Source organism: Scatophagus argus, chromosome 2, assembly GCF_020382885.2.
Source record: "Scatophagus argus isolate fScaArg1 chromosome 2, fScaArg1.pri, whole genome shotgun sequence".
NCBI lineage: Eukaryota > Metazoa > Chordata > Actinopteri > Scatophagidae > Scatophagus > Scatophagus argus.
Window position 1 is genome coordinate 14,727,804 of NC_058494.1, and position 15,876 is coordinate 14,743,679.

Consider the following 15,876-nt stretch of genomic DNA (forward strand, 5'->3'; position numbering starts at 1 on the left):
TGATTAGGTTAAATTAAGATCGATATGAACTCAGTCTTTACTGCCCATGCCAGACAATTCCCCAAAACAGGAAATATACAGAAATATCATGGTGATTTTCCTCTGCTGCAAATCTAAAAACAAGGATCACCTGAAACACCAATAAAACAACTAACTGCTGGTGCTGGGGAGGAAAGATAAGGCAGACACTGGGTGTCAGTCATATGTGTTTGACACCGGAGGACTGACACACACACACACACACACACACACAGCACATGTGAACGGATAAGCGCAGATGCACGGGGAATGCGTTATCCTAAGAAGTTAACGCTCTCTTGTGCCTGTTCCCCAATAACACAAACTACACGCACACATGACCAGAGACTCGCTCACCATATCAGCATCCTGCCAGGCGCCGCCGTTGAAAAAACTCGCGGTCTGAATAGATTCAAGCTCTGTTCTGTTCGTCGTTTCGACCGTGTAACATCCACCGTGGCTGCAGCCGCTCTGCCCAAATAATCCAGCACCGCGCGTCTCTCTCTCTCTCTCTCTCTCTCTCTCACTCACTCACTCACTCGCTCCAATAATTTCCTCTATACCCGACGAGTGTATGACTCGGTAAGGTAGCTGTCAGGTCCCCCACCCCCTGGTATGGTAGCTGGAGTGAAGTTGGGGCAGATTTAAAGCTGCAGACGCCGCGCGTAATCCCCGCGACGTTATTTCGGAGAGTCCATAATGTGTTGTGGAGCGATGCAGAGTCGCCAAAAAAAAAAGAAGAAAAAAAAGCCCTGACTCCCTCGCCCGGTAAGAGATGAAATCGTCCCGGCATTTGGTCACATGCGATATTTAATTTTAACATTACATGAAATCGACAGCAGATAAAAAAAGCCACTGCAATGACAAATGTTTCATTTATGTGCAAAAGTGAACTAATGACTCACACCGCTGGCAATATATACTCAAATATTTTGCTCAAACTTAAACTCAATTCTAGATTAAATCTCTGTTGTTGTTTTTTTTTTTAACAGACTAAAAGGGCTCTCTGGGATAATGTTTGGTTTTGGAGCTTAGGGAAGAAGCAATCACAGCCGCAATTTATCCGTGGAGACAAGTGAAGTCGATCTTATCTCCAGTGAGGAGCAGCTCTTTGATAGAATCGGATATTGCCTGGGCGTTTCATATTATTTAGGCCAACAGTTTCCAAATCATGATCAGGACAAAACAAAACAAAACAACAACAACAAAAAAATGGCCATGGGATAATTCTAAAGGGTCCACAGAAATGAAAATATCTACAACGCCTAAACGCCTCCTGCATTCTGCAGATTAAGACAAGTCATTTTAATCTGGAAGTTTCTTCTCTTCTTCCCACTGCATCAACTGCAGTGCAGACAACCACATGATAAAATCAAATCAAGAATCTTCCCAGATGGGGCTGCTAAGAGCGCACAACATGATTACGCCAGTATCCATGTGAGTGATTTCGCTGTGTGTATGTGTATTTGTAGTACACTCTAAGTGTAGTTCGGCCTCATAAGTTTGGTTTCAATTTGATGCAGTACTTAATGTGTTTCTTGTATTTATAATCACATTGTAAGGAAATGGGTTTGCCAAGTTTTAAAAAACACTGCAAAAATGCCCTATTGGATGCCTCTGTGGCAGATAAAACATAATAAAATATGATAAAGTGCCCACTAGGCTGCACTTTCAGAGAAAACACGATGTAGTGCCATATAGGCTGCCCTACATGCTAGGAAACTAGCTGACCTGTCTGATTTTATTGCAGAGGAGTAGAAGTCACAACACCTGACTCGCATCATAGAACAATTTCAGTCCTAACCAGGGTTTGTAGCTGTTTCTTCATAAAAGCATCACAACATTGCACCCTTTGAATTTCTTTTTGTCCAAGCCCCTCAGACAACCTGAGTTTGCCAGTGCTATGGGGTCCACAGACTTTACATACTGCAAGTCCTGAAAAAGTTTTAAGAGTATCAGGACTGTCTATGTGCTCACAAACAAACAGGAAATCAGCAAAAGAGGGAGAAAATTGAAAAACAGTTTTCAGACACTGAGTGCAAGTGCACTCCACGCACGCACATATGCATACACATATGCATGTACGCACGTACGCACACATACACACTCTGGGTGCCCTGACCTAGAACACCAAATACAGTCAGTGGTGCAGAAGATTCTCATCAACACAATGTAAATAAGATAAAGGAGTTTAAACATGCTCTTGTTGCAGAAACTCCTGAGCTCAGTGGGTACAAGAAAACACAACCTCAGGCTGGACGGACACACACACACACACATACAGATTCAGAGACGTGCAGATGTGTGTGCAATGCACACAGTCACAGAAACACATAGATTCTCAAAATAACTCACACGTAAGAGGTCGAGGCTTTGCTATCACGGCAACAGTCCAGAGTTGTATTTGATGCACTCTGTGACATCACACTGCACACACACTTACACTATGCAAATGCACTGGGCTGCAAAGACAACAAAGAGGTTGTATACCTTCAATAAACATCTCCTATGTTGCAAATTGCATTACATATGTTGTTGATTGTGTTCACATCCCGGCTCCCTCTCACTGTCAACACTATTGCAGTATGTAGCAGCTTTTGATTAAATATTCAAGTTATCCACTGATAAATATGTATGGTTTTACGGGTTCAGTACTCAATGCGTGTGTATGTATGGCTGCATTCTGTATGTGAAAACACACGACTGCCTGCACACATGTGCACTTGGATTCACACACTCCCTCGGGCATACTGCCCATACTGTCAACCAACTCATTTATCAATTTTCAATGATTTTTTTAAGTCATGCATGAACTCTGCCTTTCCTCAACACTCTGTATCTACAGTCGCTAACACGACGAAACACATCTGCGTTTTCTGAGCCTGCGTCGACACAAATTTAAACATTGTCTTTAATGAAGATATTGTCTGCAACAGCGTTAGCAAGTAGGTACCAGACTGTTACATCACAGCATGGGAATTTCTCATAAATTAAGAGTACATGCTTTTCATGGGTAATGTCCTGCTCACTTACGGTTTTAATCCTGTGATCCGGAGATAATAAGTCCTACGCTCCACATACGACAGCCGCAGCAATATGTGGGATTTGAATGCTCTCATGTTCTAAAATAGGATAAGTGGGACTGATAAAAAAAAAAAAAAAAAAAAAGAAAATCGAACACTTCAGAAATTACACGCTAACTTTGACTTAGACTTTGGCCATCATCAGTCATTGTTAGTCTAGGGATTGTTGCACATTTCTGCACAATAAAAGCTTGTGTGTCTGCTGAACATGCAAAAACATTATCTAATGGGGCCTAATGGGGCCCTGGAGAAATTGTATCCTATGTATTTTGGACTGACCACTGTCACAATGACCGGTGCTACAGCAGATATTTTGACTCATTATAACAGGAAAAACACCATCCACCAACATTAATAATGGGTCCATTTCATTCTTAGGTGTGCCAGTGAGTCAGCAGGCACAAGGCTAGAGCGACGGTATTGCAACACCTTCTATAAATGGAAAGCAACCATCATTAATAATATGTATGTCTGCAACGAGTTAGGTGTGTTTCTGTACAAACTGGCCGAGCGGGCACCAGAGTTATTAGAGAAAGACAGCAAGAAGCAAGAGTTTTTATTTGGTTTCTATTTTGTCTATTTTATTAAGGTGTTATATTATTAAAAGAATCACTTTCAAAAAACCTAAAATAAAAAGCTGTTCACTTCTGAAAAATTTTGACGGAAGTTTTGAGCAGTTGACTCAATAAATTAAATAAGGGCAAAAATCTACAACAGGGCGAGAAAAGATGAAAAATAAAAAATCCAATTCAAAACAATCCACTACAATACAAAATACCACACTAACCAAATAATTGAAATGATCGCTCCAACGTCAAGAAGTAGCTATGCTTTTTCTACATTTTTCTTTGTTTAAAATGTTGACACACACCAGCAGGAACAAAAGTACAGCAACATTTTAGATAACTTACATTACATTACATACTTAATTTACATAACTTGATTAATCAATCAACGATCGGTCAGGAAGGATTTTGATATATGATCAATATTTTAGCCATTAAAAAATAGCTGAAAAATTAACTAAATGTAGTCTCTCTAATGTCAATATTTGCTGTTATTCTTAATTTCAAAGACAATACAAAGGTTCGCTTTCAGGTTAATTTGGGCTTGGAGAAAATAATGATAAGCATTTTTTTTCATTTTTTCAAGCAAATAAAAATAGCTAAACAATAATAACAAAAATCTTTACTTGACACCTCGTGTCTAGAACGTCAGTCTGCTAAATCCGCCTGTGTGAAAAGCAAAGAGGGTTACAACTTGAGAATAACAATATGATAAGAAAAAAATGTTTAAAAAACACAGAAAGATGGAAAGCACACGGATCCTTGTTTCATCACCTTGAAAGTTCAGCTCGTGACTTATGAGAGGGTGCAGCGCAGCAGCCCATTAAAGCCATGACATTTCAATAATTGCCTCTAATCTCAGCATCATAGAGAGCCACAGCCAGCCTCTTGCACACACACACACACACACACACACACACCTTCATCATTAATGCCTCACACATACACTTGACACTCAGACCCTCCCATTGACACCTGACCATGCCAACATGCACACAGAAGTACAAAGAAAAATAATTCCTCCTGCTTCAAAGATTGATCACTTTGTGATAGACACACACATCCTTTTCTCTTAGTGTATAAGGAAATGTGACCTCATACATGTCTTTGACTACACAAGCATACAGCACATCATTATCGCTTCCTTCCTTCGGGCACTGACCTGCTGTTTTACCAGTCTTCCAGTCATTTGTTTTCTAACGAGACATGTGAGGCTGCAGTGGGCTGCGATCCATTAGTGGCTTGGCCGGTGTTAAAGACGACACCTTCCCTAGTTACACCTGGATGATTATAACCATAATTTCATGGAGGGGGACATTAATGCAGCTAACAAGGGGAGTGCACACAGAGGGATGTAAGGGGATACTGTCTGGATTATCATACCTACACGTTATAACCATATATCTCGGTTACACTGTAACAGTTAAAGTGGATGATGTTATTTTTTTCATGCCCCAGATCGCTCAACACGTAACACTTCTTGATTTCAGATGTTAAACGGCATGGACTGAGCCTTTTTGACTCCTGCTCAAACATGTTGACTTGGCCCTGACAATAGAATTCAGTTCAATTTGTTTATATAGCACCTTATCAATCAAAATTGTCTCTAGATGCTTTACAGAGACCCAGAGCCTGAACCCCCGTGCAAGAAGACAGTGTCAAGGAAAAACTCCCTTTTAACAGGAGGAAACCTTGAGCAGGACCCGGCTCACAAAGGAGAACCATCCTGCCGATAGTCGGGAAGAGGAGGTAGACAGAGAGGATGAAAGAGAGAGAGAAAGAAACATACATGCAATAAACATCATAAATTACAAAAGACATGACAACATGACAGGTTGTTATAATTGGAATTCTGAAGACTATGTATTGTGTATATTTGTATTTTAGCTGATATGTTGTTTAAGTTAGTTATAATAGCAATAGAAAATGTTCTCTGGCTTAACTGTGGAGAAAGATAAAGGCTATTCAAGGCCTTTGGAACAGCAAAGTGATCAATTTATAGAACTGAAGACAGAGCTGAAATATGTTCCTGTATAGGTATAACGGTAAAGAACAGCTTTTTCACAAACACAATACAGACAAGCTCAGCTGGGCTAAATTACATGTTCAGAATGTTATTCAGCATTGCTAAGAAACACTTGGGGAACTTTCTGTGATATGCACTTTAATCATGCACACAAAGCAAAGCAGACAAAGTGTGTGCCACAAAAGGCAGGAGTTTTGGTGCATGTGTGTTTGTGTGTGTAGTCAGACAGAGTGACAGGAAGAAAAAAAGAAAAAGGAACCCGAGAGCGAGCAGCCTTGCAGTCTTCAAGAAGCTTTTATTGAACACTAAGGGAGTAGCCTATAGAATGATGAACATCCAGCCTGCGTTTTTCACATTGAGGAAATTGCATTTGGGAATATTGAGCTGGCTTGTATGATGAAGTACACAGCCCCTCCTTCACACACGCACATTTTTTATGGTAGCACGTATTAGCAATACAGAAAATATCATATTCACAGAGTCAAAGCCGCACGCGCATGCATCACACGCACACACAGGATCTCATTTAGTCTGTGTGCATGGGTTGGATGAGCGTTCCGTACCATTGAAAGAGCGGAAATGAGAATTGGTGCACACAGGGGCAGTGAGAGAGAGGGAGAGAAAAGAGGGGGGAAAAACAGCGAAAGAAAAAGGAAGTGCCAGAGAAAGGACGAAAACAGGAGCTAGGAATAAATAAGTGAATGATGGAGGGAAAAATTGAAAAAGCAATGAGACAGAGTGTGTGTAAAGGAGACATCCTCCACTTGCACTATGGCTTGCAATTTTAAAGGCTGTTGCTGATGTTGCCACAATTCATATATCAGGATTATTTTCTAGAGGAAAAATAAAATGTATTCTGATGAGATTCGAGCAGTTGGAGTCAACAGGTTCTCTACAAATGGCAAGCGCACAGACCATTACCCAGGGCTGCTGACTCCATCAAAATGAGTAACGAATGACAAGCTAAGCAGCGATCACATTAGCGAAGAACAGCAAAGCTGCATTGTGTGGGGCTGTGCATCCTAGAGACGTGAGCAGAAACTCAGAGAATGTAAAATAAGAAGCACTGAGTTGCCATTTCTACAAAATAAGACATTTTATTGAGATTATACCTACATACAAGCCTACGATATCAGCGTATACACACAACAAGCCTCTTTAAATGGACTGCATTGACTTTCATATTCTACAGACAAAACTAGTTCAATAGCATATTTATGTTTACATAAATGCAACAATGACAGGGATATAAACTACAAAGAGATCTGTCAGTCACAGTTTGTATTGTATACGACTTGCAATTACACAAATACACGGCGCAACAAAGGCAGGCAGCAAAATACAATACAATCAGTGCATTGCACACACTCAGATACTCATGCTCCTAAACGCACACACACACACTCACGCGAGCACACACGGGTCACAGAGAAGTGGCTGTCACTGTGATTGGTTCCTGCTGCCGAGGGCGAACCCACAATAGCCAATTATCTGTCATTATACACCACAGCAGCTCTTGCGGTCTGGATGCCTCTGCATGCGTGTGTGTGTGTGTGTGTGCGCATGTGTGTATGTACGTATGTGTCATAGTGGGAGAGAGGAGAGATTGGCAAATTGCTAGTTGTAGATTTCAGCATACTGAAAGAAGAGAGGAGAAATGTAGAAGAGGAGAAGGAGGAGGGAGGGCGTAAGAGGGGAGAGTTTGAGGAGGCCAGGCAGAAATGTGCAGAGTGAATATAAATGGAAACAAAAGGAGAGATTGATGATTATATTTGATGGCTGTAGAGAAGATGGGATCACGGGGAGCCACAGACCTCCAGTGAGCTGCGTGCTTATGACAGATGTCTGATGACCAAGACATGCCTGATGCGGCGGGGCCAAAGCTTAGATGGCCACATATTGAGGAGACTGACGAGTGCTTCATCATGTATGAGCAGCATGTGGCCACATTGTGGCCAGTGTGTGGCCTGATTTTGAAACATCATATGACAACGTCTGGCGTGACAGTATCACTTTGCATTTTTATCTCAGAGAACAGACAGTAGGGCCCACATGCTGCAACATCCGCTTCAATTCACAGCTGTGTGTTGCTTTCAAAGACCGGGCAATTTGTTCAAATTAACAAGGCGGGTGGTAGAGATGAACTGTTCCCTCACATTTTCTCATAATGTGGGCGTGCATGTGTGTTTACTGCATTCAGCTTTACGATATGGGTTATGGTTAGTTAGAAAGCCTTCCGTCATTATGCATGCAAATCTGACCAAGGTGACGGCAGGAAGCTTCTTTGACAATTAGCGGTTGAAATTGAACTGTTTTTCCCTCAAAGCCAAAGAGCTCATTTGTTTTTGCCGAGCAGAGTTTGAATAGTGCCTAATGAAGAGGGAGTGGTGATGGCAGTCAATTCATCACAACAACCAATGCCTTGATTTGACTGTTTAAACTTCACCGCAGTCACAATCCCTGCAAACTCAGAATGCCACATTTTATCAACTTGACAAGTCAAAGTTCAGTCGGCCTTTTTTTTTTTTTTTTTTTGGTGACTTGGCTCATCACAATTGCTCACACTGTGTTTTTTTAATGAAATAATATGTGGTACTTTAAACATTAGAATATAACTTCTGAAAATTCAACAGCAATAAATTATTGAAGAAACACTGTCCTGTCTACTGAGGATAACACACAGACCTGCCAGTTTCATTTGCCTACTTTCTACCAAAGTAGAAACAGTCTAAATGAAAGCTGTTAACACTTATTGTCCATTATCCAATGCAACCAGGACTCAAGAATGACAAGTTGCTGTTGAATATTTAAAATGTCATTTTTCCACTCTACGAGCATCACAAACATAATCTTATTCGCATTACATTGGTGTGAGAGCAGAAGTTTCACAGGCGAAAAGTGTTCAGAAACCTCAAATCCTCAGCACATAAAACTGAAAATCGGTTGTCCTGTACATGCCACTGGAGAGAAAATGTGTTTAGTGGTATGTGAACGAACTGTACCTCCACTACATAAAGAGGTTACAAAGCATAACGCTACCCTGTCTAGATTCTCGATGTGCTTAATGAACGCTTAATAAGGCTCGTTTTGATTTGGCGTGGAGTCAATCTCAGCAGAACCTTTGGGATGTCATGTGCCTCCAGCTGAAGCACGTGGTCCGGCTACTGCAGGTACCGCTGCCTTATCTCACTGGTGAAATTCACATTACTGTTATACAGATAGATAGATAGATAGATAGATTGATGACTTTATTCATCCCCGAGGGGAAATTAGGTAGATGGATCAGGGATGGCAAAGTCAGTGTGTCGTCGATCCGCGATGAAACTCTTGTTGGGATGGTTTTGTTGGGATCAAAGTCACCATCTACTCGATGGATAGACATGAGATGTACAGACTTTTCACTGCTTCCACTGGACAAATACTACTGACTCTTGCGTCTCCTCTACCACAGTGCTTACACAGTTTGAGTGAAATGTCTCAGCAGTTTTTGGATGCACTGATGTGAAATTTGGTTCAGACTTTCATGTTCCCTTCAGGATTAATGCTAATAACTGTGGTATACCCTTATCAACTTTTCACATACCAACATCAGTTCATGGAGTCACTTTGTCTTTTAATTACTACATTTATTGTGTTTTAATAATGCAATTTAAAACTGAGAAAAAAAAGATTCAGATAGTGGGTCCTGATTGCAGTGAAATAGATTGTGATATTATGAATGAATGGGCCAGATTAGCCACCCTTACACTAGTTTATGATTAAATACCCATAAAATTTCCCATTAGCATCAACTATTGCTCAATGCTTTGTGTTTCTTGCTAATTAGTACTTTTTTTTAGCATGCCAACACACTAAACTAAGATGGTCAGCATGGTGAACATTAAACCTGCTTAACATGTACGTGTCACAGAGCTGCTAAGATAGCTGTATAGCCTCTTAGCTTTATCAGACTGTATAAAACTTTTAGATGCTGTGGAGACGCCCCAAGCTTTGGGCAAATTTTTCTTTTGATGTGCTTCAGTGTCTTAGTGTCTTTGTAGATAAGGCTGTCTAAAAGTGAAGTTCTCCACAAACTCACAAGGCTCACCATTTATTAAAACTGGTGCTGGAGGGGTTTTATTGATGTACACCACACAGGTTTTGTAGGTGATGATGGTGAAACCTGTTTGCTTGGCAAAATGTGTAGGTTGTCTTTCCTCACATAGTAGGGTAGACTGAATTTGGGATATAATTTCGAAGCTCTCAGTTTTACATCTCATTGTAGGTGTCTGTGTAAGTAGAAAATTGAAATTCTTGAACATTATAAACATATGACCCAGACATGACATCTCTGTAGCTTCCAGTTCCTGCCATGCAAGTTCAGTAATTGATTTCTAAAGCTTCTTTGCGTCCCTATTGAGCTGAATTTCAGCTTGAACAGTTCTCAGTCATGGCGCATGAGAAGTCATCACACCATCCACCTCATAATAAATCCACCCTACTGTACATTCTTAATACACAACCGCTGTGTTTATGAAGTATAACACAGATCTGTCTCTGCCTGTTTTACAGCTATGCTTTCATAATCCCCATCCTAATCCACTGCCTGCATGTGTGTGTGTGTGTGTGTGTGTGTGTGTGTGTTGTCCCTTTACATCTGTGTATGTGAGGCATGGTATTTAAGCTTCTGCCTTTCAGAGGGCCTCTCTTTCCCACGCCTTCCACACTATATGTAATACCATAGATGGCCCTCCAGTCATCCACTCCTCTCCATCAAACCACTCAACACAATGGCCTGCCTGGACAGAATCACTCTACATTACGCTGTCAATATCTCCATTACTATTTCAGTCAACAGAATAAACACAGTGAAAACTGAATGGTTATGGGTAATATTACTTTTAAATGAGCTAATGAAATGGGTGCAGCGATGACAGGAGAGAGGGCTGAGAGTGGTTCAGATGGAGAGAGGTGATTATGTCAGTGTAACTAAAGGATAAAAGAGCAGAAGAACAAATCAAACTTACATTACCCAGAGTTTTACTTTTTTCTTTCCATATTACATCTTTATTACAGTGTGAGGATACTTTTTTATTTCTCACCTTAAGGATGGCTGACTAGCTGCAATTGTGTAAAACTGACTTTTTTCTTTTTTCTTTTTTTAAGAAACACTTTTGCATTTCCCCTTTTAACTACACAATTTGTCTCAGCTTTCTTTTCTCCATTTTCACAAATTTTCATATCTTGTAATGCAAAATGGTTATCTTATAATTAGTTTCAATTTGACTGCTTTTCTTCATCGAGCTGTGGTTCCCAATCAGGAGGTCGGGACCCATCAAAGGGTTGAAGGATAAACAAGAAGGGTGGAGGGTGATATATATCACAAAATCACTGTTTGCTAAGTGACTGAACAATGTTAATACAATGAGCAGCCCTATTATGAGATGATTAAAAGGCCACAGGAGGAAAGCAGAATTCAGAAGAGAAATGTGCTACGTCAAATTGTATTCATTACGTCTTTAGACTTTCCTCTGTTTTTTTTTTTTTATTGTGAATTTCTAGATTATTTTACCTCCTGGGACCTCTAAAAAACATTCAAGCAAAAGAAAGACAACAAAATGATCACAACTGGAAGACACATGCAGTTCGTTACAAAGGGTTCCATGAAAAAAATCCCTTGTTTAAGGGAACATGAGCTTAGAGGGTTAGGAACCACAATTATGGCGTCTGCTTTATATAAGTATATTTTTGGGGCACTTATGTGTCTTTGCTGGAGGGCAGAAAGCAAAGATGGACAGGAAATGAGGGGAGGAAGACATGCAAAGGAGGTCCCCTACTGGACTTGAACCAGGGATGGTAAGCATCTCAAACCCTGAGGCCACCACATGTGCCCCATTGTGTCTGCCCTTATAGATGTAGTCATGCCAATAGAACATATTCACTGAAGACAGGCAAGACATTAGAAAGACAGATAGACAGACAGACAGAAAAAAAGAAAGAAAGAAAGAAAGAAAGAAAGAAAGAAAGAAAGAAAGAAAGAAAGAAGAAAGAAGAAAGAAAGAGGTTAGAAGATGACAGGTTCTCTTAAGTGCTTAAGAATGGTGCTTGATGACAAATAGAAAGAACTTGATGAGTGGGACCCTCAGCAATGATAATCCCATTAGCACAGCACTGCATGTTAAGCTCTCCACTAATGACTGATGTGTGTGTATGTGTGTGACACACGTGTGTAAGTACGAACAGTGTGTGTGTGTGTGTGTGTGTGTGTGTGTGTGTGTGTGTGGGTGAGTCCTGCTTGGACCATCCTAATTATCAGATCTGACTCATGTGAGGGTAATTACAGCATACGAGACAGCAAGAACAAGGCTACGAATGACCCAGAAATCTACAGGCTAATGAAATGATGATAAGACAGACAGACACACACACTTATTCTCCGTGTCTTGCTCTCACCTCACATCGAGAGACAGGGGAAGAAGGGTAGAAAGAAAGAGACAGTCAAAAAGACTGAAAGAGGAACAATGTTTCCCTCAGACTGCATTAGAGAGAGTAGAGAGATTTGGGAGGAGCTGTCAGGAGACGCTCTGTCAGGCAGCTTCAACCTCAACCCTCTTCCTAGTACGAACTAATCTGGCTCCTCTCTGTTCTCTGTCATATCTGTCCATGGCTCCACGGCACTGTGGTCCGCTTCCACGGGAGCGGATTAAGCTCAGCTGCCCGAGACTAAATTCTCTATTGAAGAATCATCTAGGTGTAATCCCTGTGTGAAGCCAGCCCCGTATGGTACAGTACATTATATCTCTCACCATGACCATTATATAAAGCAGGCTGCACGCTCTGGCGATACAGAAGACAAGCATGAGACCAGGTTTCTGTGTCTGCGGCAGCAGAGCCTCAGGGTTGCTTCAGATTGTTAGGTAAGATGAGATCGGTTCACTGAAGAGGGCCCCCTGGGAACACATTAACTAATTCAGAGATCTGACGAGATGTTTTTCACCTTAGTGATTAAAATATTCAAATTTTAATACACCCTGTCACATATTTCTTTAATAATCCGGTCTCCTACTTTTTCAGATTTGCATTAACATTTGACATTTACATTTTCTTTTTGGTACTTTTTTCTTTTCTGTTGAATTTTCAGAGAAAAATACAGTCACTGTTAAATTAAAAGAATATTTAGAAGAAAATTTTCATTACTGTTTAGAAATACAAAATTCAAAGTTGGCCACTTGACCACTGCTCACCAGTTGAGAGAGATGGAGAGAGAGAGCTTTTCACTGCACTGAGGCTACCTCCCATAGAAATGTAGCAAGATAAAGCCAAAGTAACATGTCAAAAAAAAAAAAAATGAAACCAGGTTACAGAAACATAGAGATGAAAACAGCAAACTTGGTTGCTACAATTTCATAGAGTACTGACTCTGAGCTGAGGTATTGGAAATAGCAGCTAAAAAGAAAAACTTGAATCGGTGCATCCCTTCAGACAACTACACAAACAACTTAAAGGTTGTGACCTGCGAAGGATTTTTTTCCCTTCACAGGTAGGTTCATTCAACAGTTTGGAGGCCCTGGGACATAAAACTGTCTGGCACTTCAGAAAAGAGAGCAAAAGTCAGAGAACCCTCAGGTTTATCTTGCAACCCCTTGTAGGAGTCTTGACCCTCAGGGATGATAAGCACTTTCTTAGAACACAGACATTAAAAATAATCAGTATGCTGCACTTGAGCCTTGTCCTTGAGGCTGCATGGTGCTTTACACCACAACGTTTTACTGTCTCTGTGCAGAGGGCAGTTCTCTCGCTCGTACTAGTTTGCACAACGGCTCCGCTGGCACAGCACAGTGATAGGTGATAAGTGATACCGAGTGTAACCCACTCATGGTGTTGGTCTGTGAGGCAGAGCAGGTTGCCCTCTGCCCACACACCAGGATCCCCGTCTCCTCCTGTTGCGCCTACGCAGACTCAATATGTGTGTGCATACATGGTTGACCGAGTGTTTGAGTGAGCTGTCTTGATCAAATTCCCAATTACACAGATGAGTGTCACTTCAGTGCTTGTAGAAATACACAAACAGACATAAACGTCACACAAACACACCCACACACGCACACAAAAACAGAAAGAGAAACACACACACACACACGCACGCACACACACACACACACACACACACACAGGCTGGAGGCACCAGGCACTTCATTTCCTATTCCACCCCCTCTCCTCTTCCTCAGCACCCTCATATTCCACTATGGCCTCCCCAACACTCAACCCACAGTCACTATAGCAACCTCACACAGAGCTACTGGCAGCCAGAGGGCTAATCATGTCGTTACAACATCTGTCAGAAAATAGAGACACACACCCTCAGACATTCACACAACTGCACTCACCCCCAGCAGCATTTGGACCCAGGTGTCCATGCATCCTCACAGACAGACTGGACAGCATGCATCGCTGTGCACGCTCACAGGCATATGTTCACACACACACACACAATTCGTGCATTCAAAAATGAGGTCAAGTTTTAGACAAGCTTCTTACCTTTGCTCATGGTTCATCCTGGAACATGAAGTTTGAAAGTGGGAACTGAAAATAGAACAAGCTTTTTCAGGAGTTTGAACTGTCTTCACATTTGATCTATGAACAAAAAGCCATATTGATTGGTTTTTACACAGTATTTTCTTGGCCAGGAAGAATCATTTGCTTGAAAACCTGTCTTAGATGATACGGAAAGATAAATGAATGAGGCCTACATAGAGATTTGCTGGGAAAGAGGCAGATCGAGTCTGTTTCAAGAGCATGCCTGCTGGGTATGCTGCTCTGCTGCCACCTGTAGACTGGACCTGGTACTCCACTTACACAAAGTCTAAAGACCCTGACCTTAGAACATCTGTTCGAATCCAACCTATTAAACTGGGAAAACGGGAACTAGGGACAGGAAAGTTGAGTTGTGCAAACAAAGTTATTGCTGCAGACATTTGTAGACCTGCAGTGTTCCACACACTCTCTGATTCAAAAATCAATCTCCTCAATCCTTCAGTGTACAGTACTCCCAGTGAAGCACTAGGCTCGCCTCAGTATACTTAGTGCATCGTCTAATGATACTTTCAAAGAGTTTGATGAAATCCATTTTTGTTTTTTGAAGTTTGCTGAGGCTTGCTTCCAAAATGAGTCACAGACTGAAGTCAAACTCCAGCCAGCCTCAGAAAAGGAAAGTGCCACTCAGAGCAACACACACACAGCCTACGTGCAGCCTCTGCATCTTTTAACAAACCGGAGAGGGTGAGCGAATGCTTTATATTTAGAACGGTGACGCTATGCAAACTTGGAGCGCTAACATGAGAGGAAAGCTCAGCGATGCGTTGGAGAGCTGCATGTTCAATAATGTATCAGAGGCAGCATTTTAAAAACAGCTGGGGATCGCTGCTCTGTCTTGTCTTGTCTGTCGGTCTGTCTCTTTGCATGTCTTTCCTTCAGTCTGTCCACCGCGACGGCAGCAGATTTGCCACTCCTTGCGGGGAGCTGATGTTTGGTTAAACTTTCATCTTGTAGACAGTTTCTCCACTCGCTCTTTCTGTCCCCAAGGATGAGTCTCTCTCTCTCTCTCTCTCAGTGCTTTCTTTGCTTTCTTTACTCTCTTTTTCAGAAGCGAGATCTCACCCCTTTCTTTTTCCTGCTCCCTCTTTGTGTCTTTCTCAATGGACATGGCGCAGCCTTTTAGAAACATAAATCATAAACAATTCTGGCCTGGTACAAATCTGCTTTTGACAGTGAAGGAGGGAAGTTTATGTGCAGGTATTTTTCTGTTTGAAGGTCATCATGATATTCGGTACTTACCTGTTAAGTCAGTAAATAGGTCCACTGTGCTTCATCCTTGAGGAATGAAAGAGTAAGAAATCTCCCCAGAATTCTCCTGCAACAGAGAAGAAGAAGAGATGGAGAGAAAATGCAAGGTGGGGTGGGGGGTTGGGAAAGGGAACAGGAAAAGTGGGAAACAGATTAGGAACAGAGCCTTAGCCTTTCAGAACTCAACACTCTGAAAGCCAACTCTGGCTTTCAGCTAAGTTCCTTGTGTTTGTGTCTGCTTGTTTAAATCAAATTATATTTACAACACTTTCAGATCGAATGCTATGACATAAACACAATTAATGTGTACTAATTGTTCCAAGAGCAGGTCAGGTCAAATAGACAGCACCAGCTCAACTTC

The 15,876-nt window shown here is 41.4% G+C and overlaps 1 protein-coding gene across 25 annotated transcripts in view; it reads right to left on the reverse strand.

The window, feature by feature from the left end:
- ptprdb (protein tyrosine phosphatase receptor type Db) overlaps positions 1 to 15,876 on the reverse strand; it is a 135,560-nt gene that overhangs the window by 85,468 nt on the left and 34,216 nt on the right. For 24 of the 25 annotated variants that reach the window (XR_006845378.1, XM_046412560.1, XM_046412516.1 and 21 more), the window contains exons 3-4: positions 15,507 to 15,582; positions 14,211 to 14,255 (exon numbers count right to left, since the gene is read on the reverse strand). The gene's annotated coding sequence lies outside the window, so the exon portion shown is untranslated. Of the gene's footprint in view, positions 1 to 375; positions 703 to 14,210; positions 14,256 to 15,506; positions 15,583 to 15,876 lie in introns of those variants that run through there. The other variant, XM_046412459.1, reaches the window with a different exon arrangement.